The 22,864-nt window shown below is 43.4% G+C and overlaps 1 long non-coding RNA gene and 2 pseudogenes across 6 annotated transcripts in view; 1 reads left to right on the top strand and 2 right to left on the bottom strand.

Moving 5' to 3' along the window:
• Positions 1–22,864, top strand: part of LOC104004996 (uncharacterized) — a 257,386-nt gene that overhangs the window by 62,900 nt on the left and 171,622 nt on the right. The window lies entirely within an intron of this gene.
• Positions 1,948–3,436, bottom strand: LOC470511 (dnaJ homolog subfamily B member 12-like; annotated as a pseudogene).
• LOC107973495 (small ribosomal subunit protein uS8-like) lies at positions 13,810–14,188 on the bottom strand (annotated as a pseudogene).

The following is a 22,864-nucleotide window of genomic DNA, read 5'->3' as shown; positions in this document are numbered from 1 at the left end:
TTTTGTAGTTGGGGATCACATGCATTTTCCTGTTTCTGCTCCATGAGAACTGAGAGTATTTTCTGGCTCTGATTTAGCAGTCAATTGAAGATTCCTGTGGGTTCCACATGTGAGGAGAGTTCAGTCTAGATGGGAGCGTAGCGTGCGTATGGGGTAGTATATAGAGTAGAGGCCCAGGGACCAGATAGATCTGGAGTAGGGGCCATCTGGGATGCTGCTTATAAGGACCAAGTGACAGAGAGGACATAAAAGCAGAGCTGGGAAGGGGAGATGCTGGGAGAAACAGTGAGACAAACTGGGAGGTCAACTAAAGCCCCGCCAAATTGACATTGCGGTCTTCATCGTTCTTGCCCTTTTAAGTGAACAGAATTAGCTCCATCAGTCAGAATCCATCAGGAAGCAGCCAGTACACTGAAGAGGTAAAGTCAAAGAGAGGTTAATAAAGGGGGTATTTAGAGAAAGTAAGAGAAACCAACAGGGGCTGGTGAAGCACCTCGGGCTAGCAGTAGGTGGAGGTGCTGCTACTCCTGGGCCTGAAGGCCAAGGGGACAAGAGCAGATACAGGAACACCCTGAGAGCTTTAGCTCTAGGACAGGCCCCTAACAGGACCTGTGACCTTTGCAAGAGAAACACGGCCACTGCCAGCCTGCAGCGTGGTAGGAAGTGAGCCGGTGGATAAACACTCCAAGTTCTCTTTTTTTCACCCTTTGATTTCCTGCCACTCACATTGGTTTCATCCAACCAGATGCCAAAAGGTGAGGTAGTCAGCTCATGTTATCAGCAGCCTGGATGCAGAGCAGACAAGGATGGATATGAGGGGCAAAGAGAGCATCCTCTGCCTTTATCCACAGGTGTACTTAGAAACTGCTGGGAACACAACCCACGATGCTATCCATAGGGAAATATCTAAATAAACTGTGATGTGTCCATACTAGGAAATCCTAGGCAGAAGTTGAAAAGACAGAATAAATCAGTAGTTATTGCTATGGAGAGATTGCTGAGACCTATTGTTGAGTGGTGAAGCAAATTGCAGAAAAATGCCTAGAGTAGGATGGCATGTTTACGATACTCACCCCCGCCCCCCACCACCACATACACTATCATAAGTCTATTAAGGTGCAGCACGGTGGCTCACGCCTGTAATCCCAACATTTTGGGAGGCCGAGGCAGGCAGATCACCTGAGGTCAGGAGTTCCGGACCAGCCTGGCCAACATGGTGAAACCCCATTTCTACTAAAAATACAAAAATTAGCCGGGCATGATGGCATGTGCCTGTAATCTCAGCTACTCTGGGAGGCTGAGGCAGGAGGATCGCTTGAACCTGGGAGGTGGAGGTTGCAGTGACCCGAGATCACGCCATTGCATTCCAGCTGAGGCGGCAAGAACGAAACTTTGCTTCAAAAAAAAAAAAAAAGTCTATTAAATGCCCCATGTCTTTTATGGTATTTTGTTATACGTATATGTCCATATGCAAAGTTTGGAATAACATACATCAAACTGGTAAGAGTGGTTTGCTCTGGAGAGGTGGGAGGCAGCTCAAGATTTGGGGGGTGGTCAAAGGGGACTTCAGTTGTGGTAGATAGTACTGGCTGCTTAATAACAGCCATTTCCCACTCACCCCGTTCTTTAATGCTAACAACTCAAATCTTGTTCAGGTATCAAAGGGCAGCATTGTGCTCAGGGAAGGTAGGTCCAGGTGTCAAATCACGATTGAGCTAAGCCAAGTATGCTTATACCACTCCCCTTTGCCTGTGATTTGTCTAGGGGTAGGCATGTGACCTAGTCTGCTGTTGACTTTTTTTTTTTTGGCTTCCAATTCCATTTTAATTTTGTTTCTTTGTATGTCTTTCCTTAAATATATAGTCCATCGCCTTGGCTTAGTGCATGTCACCAAAAATTCTCCAGGAATTTCATAGTTTGGACCTTGGTGGCATGGCTGGCCCGGGATTATCCATGCAGGGAGGCCTGATCCTGTGACAGCTGGCTGCAGCAGGGGGCTGCCCATCTTCTCTGCTTTGTGGTACATATCTGTGTCACCAAAGTAGCGGCCTCGGTACAGCAAGCCTTTCGTCTGCTGCTTCTCCGTCCAGCAGTTGTTCCAGAGGTTGGCGATATAATCATCTTTCACATTCGGTTTGACTGTTTGGAGGCTGGAGCCTGTGTACTCCTCGGAGAAAATGCCTGCCACATAGTAGATGACACTCAGGTGGTCAGTGACTCGCCTGTGATGTGGCCCACAAACAGTCTTGGGCTCAAACTGTAGGGTGGACTGGAGACCATGAGCTGGCTGAGAGCTGACATGAGGATGAGGATGGGTATCAGCTGCACAAACACCCGCAAGCTGCCGTCACTCCGCTTCTCCCTGCGGCCCTGCCTTTGCTGGTAGGTATAGCGCATGCAGCCATTGCTGCAGACGTAGACTTTACTAGAAGGGAAGCCATTGCCAAAGAACATGTTGAAGAGGTCTTCAGGGGAGATGTCAGCCTCAAAGCCATGGTGGAAGTCCCCATGACGATGCTGGACCTGACTGCCTGGCTCCTGTTATCGCCCACGTGGTCATACTGCTTCCTCTTTTCTTTCTTTCTTTCTTTCTTTCTTTTTTTTTTTTTTTCCTGAGACAGAGTCTTGCTCTGTCGCCTAGGCTGAAGTGCAGTGGCTTGGTCTTAGTACACTGCAACCTCTGCTTCCCTGGTTCAAGCAATTCCCCTGCCTTGGCCTCCCGAGTAGCTGGGTTTACAGACATGCACCGCCACTGCCGGCTAATTTTTGTATTTTTAGTACAGACAGAGTTTTACCATGTTGGCTAGGCTGGTCTCAAACCAGCTGGTCTTGAACTCTTGACCTCATGATCCGCCCACCTTGGCCTCCTAAAGTGCTGGGATTATAGGCATGAGCCACCGTGCCGGGCCATACTGCTTCCTCTTCTCCGGGTTGCTGAGTACTGCATATGCTGTGCCAATGGCTTTGAAAGCTCCAGTGGTGCCAGGTGCATGGTTCTTGTCTGGGTGGAATTTGAGGGCCAGTTTGTGGTAGGCCTTCTTCAGGTCCTCATCTGAGGCCCCTCTCCTCACCCCCAGGATCTCATAATAATCCTTACATTGCTTGACCCTTTTCACAGCTGCAACTCCTTCTGCAGTGTAGCCTTTGGTGCTCTCTCCTCCTCCAGCTTCACCGCTGGCCTAGGGAGCATCGGTCCCACCTGCTTTCCTGTGGGTGGCATGGGTTGTGTCTGTGGGTTGGGGTTGGTCACCAGCAGTTTGTGGTTCCTAGTTGAGAGACTCCATCAGGCCACACACTCGCGGCATTGGGTACAGCCACTGTGCCTTCTCCAGGATGAGGAGCGCCTGGTCGGGCTGGTTGCACTGGATGGCTTGAGGGCGATGCTGATACAGAGCTCGGCTTCATCCTTATTGGATTACATGGCAGAACCAGAGCATGGAACCTGCTGTTGACTTTTAAGAAGTGTTTTTGTTGTTGTTGTTCTAATAACAGACAGAGTATAGTAGATGAAGTAAGTAGATGAAGGTGAAAAGTTCTGCTTCTCCCTTTCCTTTTTGCCTTGGGATGGAGTTGTTGGAAATGTGATGCTTGGAGTTACGGCAACCATCTTGTGACCCAGGGGAAAAGGCCAGGAGAGGCTGGGCACGGTGGCTCACACCTGGAATCCCAGGACTTTGGGAGGCTGAGGCCGAGGTGGGCAGATCACGAGGTCAGGAGTTCAAGACTAGCCTGACAAATATGGTGAAACTCTGTCTCTACTAAAAATGAAAAAATTAGCTGGGTGTGGTGGCATGCACCTGTAGTCCCAGCTACTCGGGAGGCTGAGGCAGAAGAATCCCTTGAACCCGGGAGGCAGAGGTTGTGGTGAGCCGAGATCGCGCCACTACACTCCAGCCTGGGCGACAGAGCAAGACTCCATCTCAAAAAAAAAAAAAAAAAAAAAAAAAGGCCAGCAGAAATGGAGAAATGTAGAGACATTAGCTTAGCATCTTAATTTTTTGTTTTTGTTTTGTTTTGTTTTTTTGAGATGGAGTTTTGCTCTTGTTGCCCAGGCTGGAGTGCAATGGCATGATCTCAGCTCACCACAACCTCTGCCTCCCCAGTTCAAGCAATTCTCCTGCCTCAGCCTCCCGAGTAGCTGGGATTACAGGGATGCGCCGCCATGCCTGGCTAATTTTGTATTTTTTTTTAGTAGAGGTGGGGTTTCTGCATGTTGGCCACATGCAGAAAGGAAAATAGGGAGGAATGAGGCCCACCCCAACATCTTGATATCTTCTTGCTTTTCCAAAGCAGAAACTGTTCTTCTCCAAACTTCTTGTTACCTAAGATATTGAAAAGCCTTTGTTTCGTAAACCACTGTTAGCCAGGTGTTCTGTTACAAGAAAACACATCCTAACCAATATAGCAGTTTAATCTGCAGTGATGTATTTTATTTATTTATTTATTTATTTATTTATTTATTTATTTTGAGACGGAGTTTCACTCTTGTTGCCCAGGCTGGAGTGCAATGGCACTATCTCAGCTCACCGCAACCTCTGCCTCCCAGGTTCAAGCGATTCTTCTGCCTCAGCCATCCGAGTAGCTGGGATTACAGGTGTGTGCCACCACGCCTGGCTAATTTTGTATTTTTAGTAGAGACGTGGTTTCTCCATGTTGGTCAGGCTGGTCTCGAACTCCTGACCTCAGGTGATCGGCCCACCTCGGCCTCCCAAAGCGCTGGGAATACAGGTGTGAGCCACCACGCCCAGCCTGAAGTAATATATTTTCTCAGTATAATTTATTCATGCATTACTTGTGTAATTACACATTTTTCGAAGGAGGGCAAAACGCCTTAGGCATTTGTACTTCATCTTCAGAGTTGACCTGATCCTCCTTCTGCTGACTCTGACTCTCTCTACCCTTCAGGACTCTTGTTTGCCTCTGCTGCTGGTCTCTGGGCTGCCAGCTGAACTGCTTTGATTGACAACTTAGGTGTTCAAGACTTTTGGAATGCACACTTTAGCCTTCCTGGGGCTGCTCCATCCTTTTTACTCCCTCAGGCTGGGGAACCCACTGTTTGGGGCTGCCCTTTCCACAGCACTTTCTTCAGGGAGGGACTTGCCGTTTGGTAACTGACACCCCTTACCCCCACCGCTTCTCTTCTGAGATGGAAGAGCTGCAGCATAGGAGAAGCTGGGGAACAGGCCCAAAACCAAGGGCCCCAGAGTCTAGGTGGGATTCCTTTGGCTCTGGCCCTAGGCCTGGCATCTGAGTATTATAGAGAAACTCATTTTACGTTTATCCAGGGGTTCTTGCATTGCCTGTGATTTCTGAGGATGCTTTTAAATCACTAGTATTCACTGCCTCTACTAGAACTTCTGTACACTGGATTTTATTCCCCCCAGCTATAAGGGCTTGTGAAAATATCTTAAAGAGTAGAGTAAGTAGCTCGGGCAGGCTTGCATTTGCAAAAGCCCACCCTCACGGATGGAAGACTGGTGGGAGGCCCTTGTGATAGATTGAGGGAAAGAAGCTGAGGTTTTAGTTGGGGCCCAGGATTGGGGTGGAGGGGAGGAGATGGGTGTGAGTTTTCCCCTTCCCTTCTCTGTGGGCAATGCTCCACATACGGTGGCAAGGAAAGTTTTCTGCATTCTTCAAAGCATGAGCAGAGATCTTTTGCATGCTGTTTCCACGGGTGTTTCAGGGAGCTCTCTGTAATAAGGGTTCCCTTTGTGGCCAGTTGGCAGTCAGTTCCAAGCTCATCATTTTGTTGCAGCAGGACTTGGCAGGGGCATGGGAGAACAAGACTTCTGCTGTTCCTTTGCCACTCTGAGCTCTGCACCCGTACCTATGAGGGCTACCTCTTTCCTCCATCCTGTTCCACCTGTCCTCTTCCTGCCATTCTTTTGTCCAAACCTGTGGGAGGCTGCATTCAAGTTCACAGAAAAGGGGTACCTGTAGTCAAAAAGGGTAGGAGGATGGGAGGAGAGGATTAAGGAAAAGCCAACTTTTGCCTCAGATGCCCGGCTGCTTTATTATGCATGCTTTCCTCTTTCTCACTGTTTTTTGGAAAGGCTGAAAATAAACAGTTTTGTAATACTGACTTGTAGTTCACACTTTCCTGACAAGTTACTCAAACTGCAGCCACAGCCGCTTAAAGAGAAGTTTGACGCAAGCCTTATTCAGCAGACGCTTTCTAATTCAGAATGTTCCGAGGCAGTTGATCTTGCTACTTCTAAACTAGTGAAGGGGCCGAGGAGGGGGCACATTGCTTAACCTGGGAGCCCTGGGCCAGTACCCACCACCAGCAAGTCCACCAGCATCTCCACCACAAAGTCAAGCTTTTGAGACTGCTGGGTCCTCAGGGCTGTTACCCAGCTCACTTATTCAAGAAATGTCACAGAGTCATTAAAAATCTCACCTGGAAGAAACTATGAACATCTCTTAATTCAAGATCCCTTTTTCTGTAGGCCAGAGAAGTGACTTCCCTGCTTAAAATGAACAGAACTATTAGGAGCTAGGGATACAGCCCCAAACTCTGGAAGCTTCCCATTGAGCCATGCTTTGTTAATTTCATGGATTTGATTTATTACGTTTCAGTTTTTATTACAAAAACTTTCAAACATACACAAAAAGTTGAGAGAAGAGTATAATGAACATCTGTGTACCCATCACTCAATGTCAATACTGGTCGCCGATTCGATGTTGTCTTATCTAGTCCCCATTTTCCCTCACTGCAACCAGATAGACGTCGTAACACTTTATCCACGAGTACAGCAATATGTGTCTCTAACAGAAAGCTTTAAAAAATAGTGTAACCATAGTTACCATTATCACATCCACAAAATTAGCATTATTTCTTAGTGTCATAATACCTTCGAACACAGTTTTCTCCGGTTGTGTCAAAAATGTCTTTTTGCAGTTTGTTTAAATGAGGATCCAAACAAGGTCCACACATTGCATTTGTTGACATTTTTTAAGGGGTTTATACTGTCATGGTCCCTCCCCTATACCTTCCCCATGCCATTTGTTTGTTGATATAGTTGGGTCATCTGTCCTTCAGAACTTCCCACGTTCTGAATGTGGCTGGTTGTATTCTGCTGGTGTCCTTCAACCTATTTTTCCATCCTGTTTCCTGTACATTGGTACTGAAGATGTAGACAACAGTGATTCTCAGCTGGGGGAGACTTTGCTTCCCTCACCTCCCAGGGACATTTGGCAATGTCTGGAGACTTTTGGTTGTCACACCTGGGGGTGGGGGTGCTGCAGGCATCTGGTGGGTAGAGGCCAGGGATGCTGCTAAACATCCTGCAGTGCACAGGACAGCTGCCCACAGGAAAGAACCACGTGTCCCCAAATGTCAGTAGTGCTGAGGTTGAGAAACCCTGACCAGGAGACTTGAAATTCAAGTTTTGCTTTTGGCAAGGATATTTCATAGGTGGAACCGTGTACTTCCTGCTGCATCATATCAGAACACTGTGTCTGATGTTAAGGTGATGTTTCGGTTGGTCAGTGGATTCAGGAGGTGTCAACCTCACACATCATAAAATTAGCCAAATGGGCATGTTTTGAGAGTAAAAGGGAGTGCTATTAATAGATGAAAACTGGGAATGTTCTGGCAAAGAGACGTGATTATCCATTGATTTTTCAAGAGCTTTATTCATCTGTAATGAATTTTCTTTCACTTTTTTACCAGTTTTAATCAAAGTTACATGGGCACATAATTTTTTTATTTTTAAATTCATATAATTTTAAGAGACAAGGTCTCACTCTGTTACCCAGGTTGGAGTGCAGTGCTTGATCATAGCTCACTGTATCATCAAACTCCTTACTTCAAGTGATCCTCCCACCTCAGCTTCCCAAATAGCTAGGACTATAGATGTGTGCCACATGCCTGGATAATTTTTTTTCTTTTGTAGAAACAGAGTCTTGCTATGTTACCCAGGCTGGTCTGGAATTCCTGGCCTCAAGTGATCCTCCCACCTTGGCCTCCCAAAGTGCTAGGATTACAGGCATGAGCCACCGTGCTTGGCCCATGGGCACATAATTTAAAGAGGCACATAATTCTCCTAAACTTGTTGCTGCGGTAATTTCCTCATTCCTCCCTATTTTCCTTTCCTAAGAGGCAACCACTTTCAATTCTTTCAGTTGGTTCTTGTAATATTTATCCTCACACATCCTAATATGCTTAAATTACTACTTCATGGTTTTTCTGTTTTTGGCATTTTAAAAGGGGCATTTCTAAAGAATATAATTTATCTTTCTGACAATGCTCTCTAGCCCCCAGTACAAGCCTTTCTTGACCTTTCATTTTCTCAGAACAGTGAAATTCTAATTTTAGCTGTCTGCTTATATTTAAGAGTGGGGTATTAAAAAGCCAAATAGCAGCTCTGATCTTGTGAGTGGAGCCTGTTGACTGCTGTCTTCCCCATTGGGTTATCCGGCTATGCTACCCTCCAATGTCAGGATGTTTGAGCATTTCTTCTTGGGCCAGTAAGTCTTCCAGTCTTCTGCCCAAGGAGATAGACCGGGCTGCCAGGGTCCTGGGACCCAGGTGGGGCCAAAGAGCAGTGGGGCCAAAGTCAGCATTCCTTCTGTGGACTTTCCTTTTTTTGTTGTAATTCCTTGCCATCAGTGGTGCCCGCTGTCCTCCAGTCAGTCCTTAGAAGCTCCATTAACTTCCTCCAGAGAATAAACCTTAAGTCTAGTGGCAGGATTGTGGGAGGTCAGTTGCCCAGTTGCACAGAGTTGGGGAAGGAAGCTAAGGATCAAATTGTTATTTTTTTTAAAAAAAACCAGCTTTATTGAGATATAATTGACATAAAATAAATATCACTTATTTAAAATGTACAATTTGATAAGTTTTGACATGTGTATACACCCATGAAATTATCAACAGTCAAGATAATGAGCACCTGGGCATGGTGGCTCATGCCTGTAATCCCAGCATTTTGGGAGTCCAAGGCAGGAGGATGACTTGAACCTAGGAGTTTGAGACCAGCCTGGGCAACAAAGTGAGACTCCCGTCTCTACAAAAAAGTTAAAAATTAGCTGAGCGTGGTGGTGCATGCCTGTAGTCTCAGCTACTTAGATGACTGAGGTGGGAGGATTGCTTGAGCCCGGGAGGTCGAGGCTGCAGTCAGTGAGCTGTGATCACACCACAGCCCTCCAGCCTGAGTGACAGAGTGAGACCCTGTCCCCCTCCCCCCCAAAAAAGTAAAAATAAGATAATGAGCATATTAGTTGCCCCTTAAGTTTCCGTTGCCCACTCAGGCAACTGCTGATCTGCTTTCTGCCACTAGATTGGTTTGTATTTTCTAAGATTTTATGTAAAAGTAATCATATAGTACTTGCTTTTTTTAGGGGGGAAGGATTCTGCTTTTTTTCACTCAGCATCATTACTCTGAGATTCATTCAGGTCGTTGAGTGTATCAATAGATTATTCCTTTTTATTGTTAAGTAGTATCTCGTTGGATTAATACACCAAAATTTGTTTATTCATTTACTTGTTGATGGACATATGGATTGTTTCCAGTTTTTAGTTATTACAAATAATACTGCTATGAACATTCATGTGCAGGTCTTTGTGTGGACATGCTTTTTCATTTTTCTTGGGTTAACACCTAGGAATGGAATGGCTGAGCCATATGTCAGGTGCATGTTTCACTTTTTTTTTTTTAGTTGAACTTTGAACAACATGTTTAACCTTTAGTGAAACTGCCACACTGTTTTCCAAAGTGGTTGTACCATTTCATATTTCCACCAGCAGTGAACCAGAAAGTTCTAGGTGGCTCAACATCCTTGCCAACAAGTGATTTGGTCAATCATTTAAATTTTAGATATTCTAGTGAGTATGTAGTGGTATCTCCTGGTTTTAATTTGCATTTCCTAATGACTAATGATGTTGAGCATCTTTGCGTGTGCTTATTTGCCATCTGTATATCCTCTTTGGTAAATATTTCAAATCTCTTGCCCATTTATAAAATTTGGTTGTTTTGTTTTCTTATTGAGTTTTGAGATTTCTTTACATATTTTGGATACAAATCTGTTATCAAATGTGTAACTTGCATATATTTGCTCCTAGTTTGCAGCTTGCCTTTTCATTCTCCTAACAATATCTTTCAAAGAGCAAATGTTCTCAGTTTTATTTCTTTTTTTCTCCATAAGAGATTTTAGAATCTTCCATAAGTGTTCTTAATTTTGATGAAGTCCAATGTATTGATTTTCTTTTATTGATTTTGCTTTTGGTGCTGTTTCTAAGAAATATTTGCTTAACCCAAGGTCACAAAGAGTTTCTCTTGTTTTTTTTCCCCCCCCCAGATGTTAATAGTTTTAGGTTTAGGTCTGTGATCCATTTTGAGTAAATTATTTTGAATTAATTTTTTTTTAAGAGACAGAGTCTTGGCCAGGCATGGTGGCTGACTCCTGTAATCCTGCCAGTTTGGGAGGCCAAGGTGGGCGGATTGCCTGAGCTCAGGAATTTGTGACCAGCCTGGGCAACATGGTGAAACCCAGTCTCTACTAAAATATAAAAAAATTAGCCGAGCGTGGCAGCATGTGTCTGTAGTCCCAGCTACTCAGGAGGCTGAGGCAGGAGAATTGCTTGAACCTGGGAGGCGGAGGTTGCAGTGAGCTGAGATCACACCACGGCACTCCAGCCTGGGCAATAGAGCGAGACGCCCCCCCGCCAAAAAACAACAACAACAACAACAACAAAAAAAAAAACAACGAGACAGAATCTCACTCTGATGTCCAGGCTGGAATTCAGTGGTATGATCACAGATCACTGCAGCCTTGAAGCCAGGGCTGAAGTGATCCTTCCATCTCAGCCTTTGGAGTAGCTGGGACTACAGGGGAGTGCCATGTTCCTGAACCATTTTCAGTTAATGTTTTCTGTATAGCGTGAGATGGGTCAAAGTTCTGGGTTTTTTTTTCTTTTTTGTATATGGATATCCAATTATTTCAACACTATTTGTCAAAAAAGACCATTTTCCCCATCAAATTGCCTTTGCACTTAACGCAAGTTACTATTTCTTAGTCTCCTATTTTTCTATTTGTCTATTTTGAATTCAATAACACACCATCTTGATTATTGTAGCTTATATTAAGTCTTAAAGTTACATAGGGTAAATTCTCCATATTTATTCTTCTTTTTCAAAGTTGAATTGGTTATTCCAAGTCTTTTGCATTTCTAAATGAATTATATTTTTATTTTTTATTTTTGAGACAGAGTCTCGTTCTGTCATGCCGGCTGGAGTGCAATGGCACGGTCTCAGCTCACTGCATCCTCTACCTCCCGGGTTCAAGCCATTCTCCTGCCTCAGCCTCCCAAGTAGCTGGGACTACAGGCATGCACCACCACGCCCAGCTAATTTTTGTATTTTTGGTGGAGATGGGGTTTCGCCATCTTGGCCAGGCTGGTCTTGAACTCCTGATCTCAAGTGATCTGCCCACCTCGGCCTCCCAAAGTGCTGGGATTATAGGCGTGAGCCATCGTGCCTTTCCCTAAATGACTTATATGATCAGCTTGTCAATTTTAAAAACCACATTGTTAATGTAAAAATGAATAATATAATGTAAAATGTAAATGTTAATGTATACATATATGTATGATTTAATGTGTAATATAAAAAGCCTGCTGGGATTTTGACTTGGATTTATTATAGCTATAGATCAAATTGGGGAAAATTTACATCTTACCAAGTTCAGCGTTGGATATAAGTGGTAACAGCAGACATTCTTTCCTTGTTCTGATGTTGGGGAAAGCAATCAGTCTTTCACCATTAAGTATGATGCTAGCTGTAGGGTTTTCATAGTTATCCATTATCAGGTTGTAGAAGTTCCCATCTGTTCCTAGTTTGTTGAAAATTTTCATCAGGAATGGAGATTAGATTTTGTTAAATGCTCTATTTTGTATGTATTGAGCTGGTCACATGGTTTTTCTTTTTAAATTTTTGTTCGTTTGTTTTTCCGTTTGTTCGAAATGGAGTCTCGCTGTGTCACCCAGGCTGGAGTGCAGTGGCGTGATCTTGGTTCACTGTAACCTCCACTTCTGGGGTTCAAGAGATTCTCCTGCCCCAGCCTCCCGAGTAGCTGGGTTTACAGGCACCTGCCACCACACTCGGCTAATTTTTTTGTATTTTTAGTAGAGATGGAGTTTCACCATGTTGGCCAGCCTGGTCTCGAGCTCCTGACCTCAAGTGATCCTCCCACACTGCTGGGATTACAGGTGTGAGCCACCACACCTGACCTTTAATTTGTTAATATAGTGAATTAAATTGATTGATTTTCAAATGCTTTTTTTTTTTTTCTGGGAGACAGGGTCTCACTTTGTCGCTCTGGCTGGAGCAGTGGTGCGAACACGGCTCACTGCAGCCTCAACCTCCTGGGCTCAAGTGATCTTCCTGCTTCAGCAACCTCCCTCCACCCCTAACCCCACCCCAAGTAGCTGGGACTATGGGCATGTGCCACCATACCTGGCTAATTTTTTAAATTTTTTTATTTTTATTATTTTTATTATTTTTATTTTTTTATTTTTTATTTTATTTTATTTTATTTTATTTTTTTTGAGACGGAGTCTCGCTCTGTCGCCCAGGCTGGAGTGCAGTGGCGCGATCTCGGCTCACTGCAAGCTCCGCCTCCCGGGTTCACGCCATTCTCCTGCCTCAGCCTCCCGAGTAGCTGGGACTACAGGCGCCCGCTACCACGCCCGGCTAATTTTTTGTATTTTTAGTAGAGACGGGGTTTCACCGTGTTAGCCAGGATGGTCTCGATCTCCTGACCTCGTGATCCGCCCGCCTCGGCCTCCCAAAGTGCTGGGATTACAGGCATGAGCCACCATGTGCAGCCGAGATTTTTCTTTCTTTTCTTTTCTTTTTCTTTCTTTCATTTTTTTTTTTTTTTTTTTTTGAGACGGAGCGTGTCTCTGTCCCCCAGGCTGGAGTGCAGTGGCACAATCTCGGCTCACTGCAACCTCACCTCCCAGGTTCAAGTGATTCTCTTGCCTCAGCCTCCCGAGTAGCTGGAACTACGGCATGCCACCACGCCCAGCTAATTTTTTTGTATTTTTAGCAGAGATGGGGTTTCACCTTGTAGGTCAGGCGGGTGGTGATCTGCCTGCCTTGGCCTCCCAAAGTGCTGGGATTACAGGCGTGAGCCCACCCTGAAAGTTTTCAAGCGTTAAACTAATCTGGCAATTCTGGGATAAAGCCCCACTGTGCCCCACTCTGAAAGTTTTCAAGTGTTAAACTAATCTGGCAATTCTGGGATAAAGCTTTCTTGGTTAAAATATATTATTCTTTTTGTATATAATTGAAATCAATTTGCTAAAATTTTGTTTTAAGAAATTTGCATCTATGTTCATAAGTTTTCTTTTCTTGCAATGTCTTTGGTTTGATTTATAGAATGCTGATCTCATAGGATTCCCTCCCTCTTCTTTAGCTTTCTGGAAGAGTTCATGTAGAATTAGTATGACTTCTTTAAAATTTTGGTATTATTATTTTTTTCTTCTGCTTACTCCGAGTTTCACTTTCTCTTCTTTCTGTAGTTTCTTAAGAAAGAAGGAAGCTGAGGTTGTTGACTTGAGCACTTTTTTCCTCCTACTTTAGTTGAGTGCTATGGATTTCCCTCTAAGTTCTGCATTCCCTGCATCCCACCCATTTTGATGTGTTGTGTTTTCTTTTGCATCAGTTCACAATGCTAATTTATCTTTGATTTCTTCTTTGACCTATGGATTAAGAAGTGAGTTATTTAGTTTTCAAACATTTGGTTTTTTTGAGATTTTTTTTTTTTGTCCAGGAGGCATTTTATTTGTAAATCTGTATTACACATCTAGAAAAAGAATGCCAGGATTTTCCCTCCTGTGTGTTTTTGTCTTGCTTCTTCATGGTCTATGATGCTAGCTGAGGTTGTTAGTACAATAAAACCAAACTGGTGGGATGGAAGAAGATTACTCTGCCATTTTTCTAGATCTTTGAGTTGCACATCAAATCTGGGGCTGATCACGCCACACTTGTTTAGCCTGCCTGTGAGGCAGCTCTTTGATCATCAATGATTTCAGTTTTGCCAATGTAACCATGCTTCATCATCATAGTGAAAAACTGGACGATGACTTCAGAGCACAGCCTAATAAGAACCTGAGTTCATGGCCTCTCTTTTCAGCATTGTCGATGCTCTTGAGAGCATCAGCCAGGGCATTCATGTGCACCATTGTGGCGGTGCAGAAAGATAAAGGCAAGAGGACAGGAGGGGAGAGTGCACAGAGTTATTGAGATATATTTTTCTTATTGATTTCATTTTGGTCACAGAGCATACTTTGTATAACTCGAACCCTTTTAAATTTTTGAAATTCATTTTATGGCCCAGAATTGGACGATTTTGGTAAATTTTTTTTGTGTACCAAAAAAAAAATGTATATTCTGCCAATCTTGGGTGGACCTGGAAACTTTCTCAAGCCAGTAGGCCGGGGCACTCAAAGAGCTCATTTTGTTTATTTCCTGTCTCTCAGGAATTGGTATACTTCATTGCCTTATACCCAATGTCTTCAGAACAACTGTTTCATATATTTGTCTATTTTATAAGTTGCATTTGGTGGAAGAAGAGTAAATCTGGTCTCTGCTATTCCATCTTAGCCAAAGTGAAAGTCTCTTTGAACTGCTTTTTAATTGAGTTTTCAGTCAATATTCCTTTGCTAGCCCTACCTTAACCTTCCACTTCCAGAAGTAGCTGGTACTGACTATTCCCGGACCTTTTCGGTGTTTTTAGATGTCAGTTGTTTTGTTTCTTGGCTTTTCTCACTGCTGGTTGTGGAATCTAATAAATATTCTAGCAAGGTTATTAAAGCAGAGCTGACACTACACAGGGGACCCTGAAATTAGACAATCATGGCTCACTTGTCATTTTCTCATGAGGCCACATTTGTCTGGAACAGGGCCTCAAACTAATATACCAACAAGGGCTCTCTAGGGAGAGAAAATGAATGAAAACATGGGTGCAAGATAACTGGAAGGGGTGGGGACAAACATAACTCACCTTGTTTAGACAACTCTGCTCTCATCTCCTGTGACCATGCAAGAAAGAAGGCCTGGTGTTGCCGGATCTTCTAGGAAAGTTTCAGAGAAGCTGGAAATGCATAACTTTATGTAAAATTGCCTCTTTTTTCTTTCTTTTATTATTATTATTATTTTTTTTTTTGAGACGGAGTCTTGCTCTGTCGCCAGGCTAGAGTGCAGTGGCGCCATCTTGGCTCACCACAACTTCTGACTCCCTGGTTCAAGCCATCCTCTTGCCTCAGCCTCCTGAGTAGCTGGCATACAGGTACGCACCACCATGCCCAGCTAATTTTTTTATTTTTAGTAGAGACAGGGTTTCACCATGTTGGCCAGGATGGTCTTGGTCTTCTGACCTCGTGATCCACCCGCCTCAGCCTCCCAAAGTGCTGGGATTACAGGCGTGAGCCACCACACCCAGCCCAAAATTACCTCTTTTAAAAATCTTGACAACTCATCCAAATTTAAAAGAATGTCGAAGGCCAAATGAAAATCCCCGTAAGGATGGGATGACAGCTCAGGATTTGCATCTCTGTTTCTCTTTCGCGCTTTCCTGCTCCATTATGCAGGGATGTGATATTCACTGGCCTTTGGGGACTGAGGGTGGGTAAGTCTCTATGGGTAGCAAGGAAATGACAGACTTTCTATGAAAACCAACTGAATCATGGAATGAGAGAGCTGGAAGTGACCTTAGAAAAATGTGGTCAAACTCCAGGATATTACACAAGAAGCACCTAAGGCTTAGAAAAGTCAGGTGACTTCTCTAAGTACAAAGACTGTATTAGTTAATAGTTGGGCTGAGTCTGCGTCTAGTTGCCTAGCCAAATTTTCTTTCTTCTGTGTTCCATGAGAGCAAGAGATATGTCAGTATCCTTAATGCAATTCTTGGTGCATAGTAGGTATTCAATGAATATTTGTTGAATTAAAAACACGTACTGAGTTGCTTTCTATAATATTAGCATGTGCTATCTTTATCAGTTAGGATATGGTGTGGCTACATATAACAGAAAATTCCCAAAACATTAGCTCATATACAATAAAGATTTATTTATCTGTGAAAGAAATGTGGACACTTAGGGTGTCAACAATATTCTCATCTCTTCTGATTCTGTTTTACCATTCTTCGTGTATGGCTTCTATCCTTAAATTTATCTTATGATACTGAAGCTATAGCCATACAGCTCAACTAAATTCCAAGATGGAAGAATGCAGAATGCCTCCATGGCAAAAGGTTTTCCTGGAAGTTCCACCCAACTTCCACTTAAATCTCATAGTTTGAAACTTAGATAAGTGGCCACATGTAGTTCCAAGGGAGGTTAGGAAAAGGAAGTTGGATACATTGTCTCCTTGAATAAATCTGGGTTTTGTTAAAGAAAGGATGGAATGGGTATTTAGTAGGCAACTAGCAGTATCTGCTGGAATTTAAGAGTTAATTATTGATTGAAATATTGTTTCCTGCAGTTTTGATATGCACAATAATCAAAGCAGAAATATGTAAGCCTTTAAAGATATTTATCAGAAGATATTCAAACAAAAAAATACTGGTTTAGTTCAGATAATATTCTAATGTTCTGGTTAAATCATTTTAGAAAACATTGGTTCAGCTTCAGTTCATGTTAGTTCAGTAGGATTTTACTGGTTTTCATGGAAATCCTTTTGGATAAGTCCACAATTTAGAAAAACATAATGTTGTATTTCAGTTCAGCACTCGGTTTCAGAAATGAGTGTGATCTCTTTGAATTTTTGGTTCATAATTTGAGTCAACTCCAGTTCCTGTTTCTGATGTATCCACCCTAGACATTTTGTAGTTATGGCTTAGAAAGACAGACATGGGCCAAAGAACTGGTTTCCACTGAGGCTGGAGTTTATTAATCCTGCTTTTCTTATGTAGGAGCATTAGCTCCATTCAAATCCTAATGGCTTTGAATGACTCTAAATTTATCTCTGTGATTTGGCATGACTAAAGGTCTCACTCATGATAGACGTGCCAAAATTAACACATTAGCCTGTTTCATACTTGTTCTATGATATAAATGCACCTAATTGAAAATGTCTCTGTTCTTACTCATAAGTTTTGCATTCCCATGGTTTGAGATTTCTTTTACCATGTTAGTTCTAGAACACTATTCTGGATTTTGTATGGTGTCTCAGAAAATACACTTAAAAATTAGAGGTTCAAGTTTTAATTTTTTTTTTTTTTTTTTTTTTTTTTTTTTTTTTTTTTTACGGGGACTAAGGAGGTACTGTACATTTCAGAAGGAGAGTGTATGTGGGGAATGAGAGGCTCCTTCTCCAGGGAATCCCGCTGATCAGGGACTGGGAAAAGGTGGCTCAGCATTGCCAGATACCTGGAGTACCCTACAACATTTTAACTACAAATTAGAAATCTGAGTTCCTATGAAAAACCCTGATTTGTACATATCAGCCAATAACTTAAAAAATTAAAATCAACAAGTGGGCCACTACTGTGCTGGCCAAACAGTACATGTCTATAGGTTCAGTTATTGGGCTGCTGGTTTTCAGAGTCTGATTTTGACACTCCCTATTTTTTCTATGTCCTCCCTGTCCTCTTCTATGCCTTACTTGATGATTCTGCCCTTATTCTTTTGGATAAAAATGTTGATAAAATATTCGAAAGTAGGAACCCAATTCTCTGGGTATGACTGTATGCTTCTGTCATGGTCATTGGCCACCCCTATGACATTTATCTAGTCAAGTTTGCACATATAGCCATTGGTCATAAAGTAGAATGAGCAAGAGGCTGTAAACGATGCACTACAATCCATCTCACGCAATTAACCTGGTAGAAGTCTTCATGTTTATGTGCTACTTATTTGTTTTCCAAAATGCATTCAATGAGTGCCAGCTGCGTATGGCAAGTGGAATGCACAGTGGGTACATACCCTCCACTGGACTTTACTTATTTATTTTCAAAATTTGAATTAAACAGAAGAAGCCCGTTGCCCTCTGGTCATAAGCTGTGAGGTTGTGAGCCTAGAAGCCACCAGCAGACATAGTTCCTTTATCAGGAGAAAGATGGTGTGAGAGAATAAAGCCAACATGCTGAGATATGCATTATCTTTCTCCTGGATACTGCAAGGGCTTCCTGACTTGTCTTCCCGTTTCTACCCTTGCTCCACAGTCTACTTCCAACACAAAAACTGGAGTGATCTTTAGAAACAAAAGTCAGATGTCACCTCCTTGCTTAAAATCCTGCTTCGGGCTGGGTGCGGTGGCTCATGCCTGTAATCCCAGCACTTTGGGAGGCTGAGGCGGGTAGATCACCTGAGGTCAGGAGTTCGAGACCGGCCTGGTCAACCTGGTGAAACCATCTCTACTGAAAATACAGAAATTAGCTGGGCATGGTGGTGGGCGCCTGTAATCCCAGCTACTCGGGAGGCTGAGGCAGGAGAAGCACTTGAAACTGGGAGGTCGGTGGAGGTTGCAGTGAGCCGAGATGGCGCCATTGCACTCCAGCCTGGGTGACAGAGCAAGACTCGATCTCAAAAAAAAAAAACAACAAAAAAAAAAAACTAACACCAATACACATTTTCTACATTTTCTATGTGCCAGGCATTATTGTAAGTGCTTTATGCATATTCACTCATTTAATCCTCACAACAGCTTTATGAAGTTGGCACTATTATTATCCATTTATTAGATGAGGAAGCTGAGTCATTGAGATATTAAGTAAACTACTCAAAGTCCCACTGTTAATAAGCATGGGGCCACAATTTAAACTCAGGCGTCATGATTTCAGAGTCCACTGAAATCATAATGAAAGGTTTTCAGATGATAAAAAACCCACCTCAAATTGGCTTACGTAAAAAGTGGAACTTACTCCCTTCTATCACGGACCAGTCCCTGGCGCTATCCCAGTGTGCCGTCAGTATTTGGTACTCTTCTCTCTCATCTCAGCCTCGTTCTCAGGCAGCCTCTCTGTGTGTGGTGACTGCAGCAACACTGGGTCCACATCATTTTCAGCTTCGAGTTTAGAAGAGAGAGAGGAGCTTGTGCCGATAAGTCTCAGGACTGAGTCTCAGTGATCCCAGTGGGGTGCCTGACTCATAACTGAACATTTCACCCTGGGGCCAGGATAGAAGATACCAATTGGCCAGATCGTGGTCATGTGACAACCTGTCTAACTATGGGTTGGGGGATGGTGTTGATTTTGTATCACCAGAGCCATGTAGGCCAAGAGTGGGTGAGGAGCTGTTGCACCAAATATAAACTGGGTGCTATTATAAGTAAAAGGATGGCCGGGCACAGTGGCACACACCTGTAATCCCAGCACTTTGGGAGACCAAGGCGGGTAGATCACCTGAGGTCAGGAGTTCGAGACCAGCCTGACCAATATGATGAAATCCTGTCTCTACTAAAAATACAAAAAAATTAGCCAGGCATGGTGGCATGCATCTGTAGTCCTAGCTACTCAGGAGGCTGAGGCAGGAGAATTGCTTGAACCCGAGGGGTGGAGGTTGCAGTGAGCTGAGATCATGCCACTGCACTCCAGCCAGGGTGACAGAGTGAGACTCCATTAAAAAAAAAAAACAACCTCAAAAAACCCAACAAAACAAAACAAAACAAAAAAGGGTGAGGGGATGGATACTGGGTAAGGAAAAATATTGGATGGCCACTACAGGCAGACGCTGTGTTTTGTTTGTTTGCTTGTTTTTTGTTTTTTTTTTCACAGATGAGGGGCCTAGGGTTCACAAATGCTAAGTGATTTTCCCAGGACTATAGATCTAGAGCATGGCAGGGCTGGGATTTGAATCCCAAAACTTTTGTCTTGTCATAAAAAGACAAACTTGGCCAGGTGCGGTGGCTCACACCTATACTCCCAGCACTTTGGGAGGCTGAGGCAGGACAATCACCTGAGGTTGGGAGTTTGAGATCAGCCTGGCCAACAGGGTGAAACCCCATCTCTACTAAAACTACAAAAATTAGCCGGGCATGGTGGCAGGTGCCTGTAATCCCAGCTACTCGGGAGGCTGAGGCATGAGAATCGCATGAACCCAGGAGGCGGAGGTTGCAGTGAGCTGAGATCTCACCACTGCACTGCAGCCTGGGCAACAGAGAGAGACTCCATCTCAAAAAAAAAAAAAAAAAAAAAAAAGACAAACTGGAAATGACGGGAATGGTAGTTGTCAGGGTGGTCTTCAGGTTCCAGGGACTGCCTGGTGCTCTGTCTATTCGCACCATCACTTCTTTTTCCTGCCTTTTAGCTCAGCCCTGAGGGGCTCCAACTCCAGGACCCCAGAACTGGTTTTCTTTAAGAAAGGATCCGGAAGGTGACTGGGAGGTGAAGGAGTGGAGCTTCCTTGAAATGGCAGACCCAGAGACCTAGAGGAGCCTTGCTTCTGTGGTCTAATTGGACTAATTTTAGGCTGTTAATTAGCCTCTGGCAATTATTTTTCACTCCAGAAATTCCCCAGTTTTATTTACACAGAGTGATTTAGCCTTTTCACACACAGAGTTATTTCCTTATATTTGGTTCTGTTTGAAAAAACCTCCAGTCCCCAAAGCCTTCCAAAAAGCTGGGCAGGAAGCAGAGCCCAGGGTCAAGTATCTGCAACTTCAGAGGCAAGGAAGGTCTGGGGGCTAAAATTCACACAGTCAACAATTTTAAGCAGTTTAGGCCAATGCTCACTTGTTCTTTCTTTCCCTTCTTTCCTTCTTCCCTCCATCCTTTCCTTACCTCCTTTCTTTCTGCTTAAAACCCCTCTGTTCTTAATGTGCTTGGCTTATACTCCTTAATAGATACTAAGCATCTGTTAGAAGTCAAACATTTTGGGAAGAGTTTAAGAGAGGCTATGTTCTCAGTAAGATATCTATAATTTACCTTCACAAAGTTCAGCATAGACAGAAGATATTGAGTTTGTGCTATTTGGCAGAAGCTCTAACTCCAGGGGCAGCACCTCTTGCCAAGAACACAATCAGGGCATAGTCAGCTGCATTCCAATTAGGAAGTTAAGGCAGCTGCTGTAAGCATCAATGATATCCATATCTTGATCAGTACCTTATGTTTGGCTTAGCATAGTGAATGTCAGAAAGGGTTTTTATTAATTCAAGTAGTAGCTAGTAGTCTGCACAGTGAATGTGGGCTCTTAACTGGGTGAAACTGAAGATATTTGAGATGCGTGGATGGGGCTAAAATAGTTCAGAACCACTCACATAAATAGGGTAGAGAAATCTGGGAAGGCCTGCTGCCTGCACCCTCAGGGAAGGCATCAGAAACTTGATCCCTAACTGGTCCTACATCTAGCCACTTGTTAGGAGGATGTCTGGTTGCCCAATGCCACGTATGAGGGTAACATATGTGTTACCCACATATGTTGTCATAAGAGAATGTTGTCATATGAGAATGTTGTCATATCTGTCTCAGATAAACTTTTCATATAAGACAGTGGCCAAAGCACTTCAAAGGGTAGAGAGCTTGGGTTTCACGGCCCTTGAAGATCAGACTTTATAAACTGTCTTTCATTTACTAGCTAATAAGTTCTTTTTTAGTGAATGTTCATATATGTGGCAGAATTTGATTTGAGATTTCCCATCAATGTCATGGGAGAGGGAGGGTGTGGGAAGCAGATGAACCTCACCCACCTGGAACCTCACCCACCTCCAACATCTTCTTCAGTGACTACTGTTTCCACCAAAGAGAACCAACATTGCATATACTGAAACTGGCTTAAGTTTGTTTGCAATAACTCCTTCCCTTCAGAGAATTTGCATTTTAGCTAGAAAGATGAATCTATTAGGTCATTTTCACACTGAAGATGGGCTACCCAAGATTGGGTAATTTATAACTCGAAGATACTACCCAAGATTGGGTAATGATAAACAAAGGAGGTTTAATTGACTCACAATCCTGCATGGCTGGAAAGGCCTCAGGAAACTTATAATCATGGCTGAAAGGGAGGCAGGCACCTTCTTCACAAGGCAGCGGGAGAGACAGCGAGCAAGAGCAGGGAAAACTGCCTTATAAAACCATCAGATCTCATGAGAACTCACTCATTATCATGAGCACAGCATGGGGGAAACTGCCCTCATGATCCAATCACCTCTCACCAAGTTCCTCTCTCGACATGTGGAGGTTATGGGGGTTACAGTTTGAGATGAGATTTGGGTGGGGACACAGAGCCAAACCACATCAATGAACAATTAGGGTAAAACCACACTTCAAACAAGGATACCCATACAGCATACAATGTACAAGCAAGAACAGGAGGGCTTCAGAAAGGGCAGAAAACAGTTGGGCAGGTTTTTCTTCCTTTACTTTTGTGAGCTTTATTGAGGTATCGTTTATATAACATAAAACTCACCAGTATCAAGTGCACGATTTGAAGAGCTTTGACAAATGTAGACATTTGTGAACCACCATCACAATCAAGATGTAGAACATGTCTGTCACTCCCAAATATTTCTTCTTTCCTAATTTTAATCAATCTCGTACTCCCACCTCTTGGACCCTGACAACCACTGATGTGGTTCCATCACCCTAGTTTTACCTCTTAGAAAAAATTTCACAGAAATGAATCATACAGTTTGCAGCCTTTTGAGTCTGGCTTCTTTCACTTGGCATAATGCATTTGAGATTTGTCCATGTTTCAGTGTATATCAGTAGTTCATTCCTTTTTATTGCTGAGTAGTATTCTGTTGTATGGATGTACCACAATTTGTTTATCACTTCACCAGCTGAGGTCAGAAGTTTAAGACCAGCCTGACCAACATGGTGAAACCCCCGTCTCTACTAAAAATACAAAAAATTAACCAGGCGTGGTGGTGGGTGCCTGTAATCCCAGCTACTTGGGAGGTTGAGGCAGGAGAATTGCTTGAAC

This window comes from Pan troglodytes, chromosome 12, assembly GCF_028858775.2.
Source record: "Pan troglodytes isolate AG18354 chromosome 12, NHGRI_mPanTro3-v2.0_pri, whole genome shotgun sequence".
NCBI classification, from domain to species: domain Eukaryota; kingdom Metazoa; phylum Chordata; class Mammalia; order Primates; family Hominidae; genus Pan; species Pan troglodytes.
Note: the sequence above shows the minus strand (reverse complement) of the source record. Positions and strands in the feature narration are given on the sequence as shown.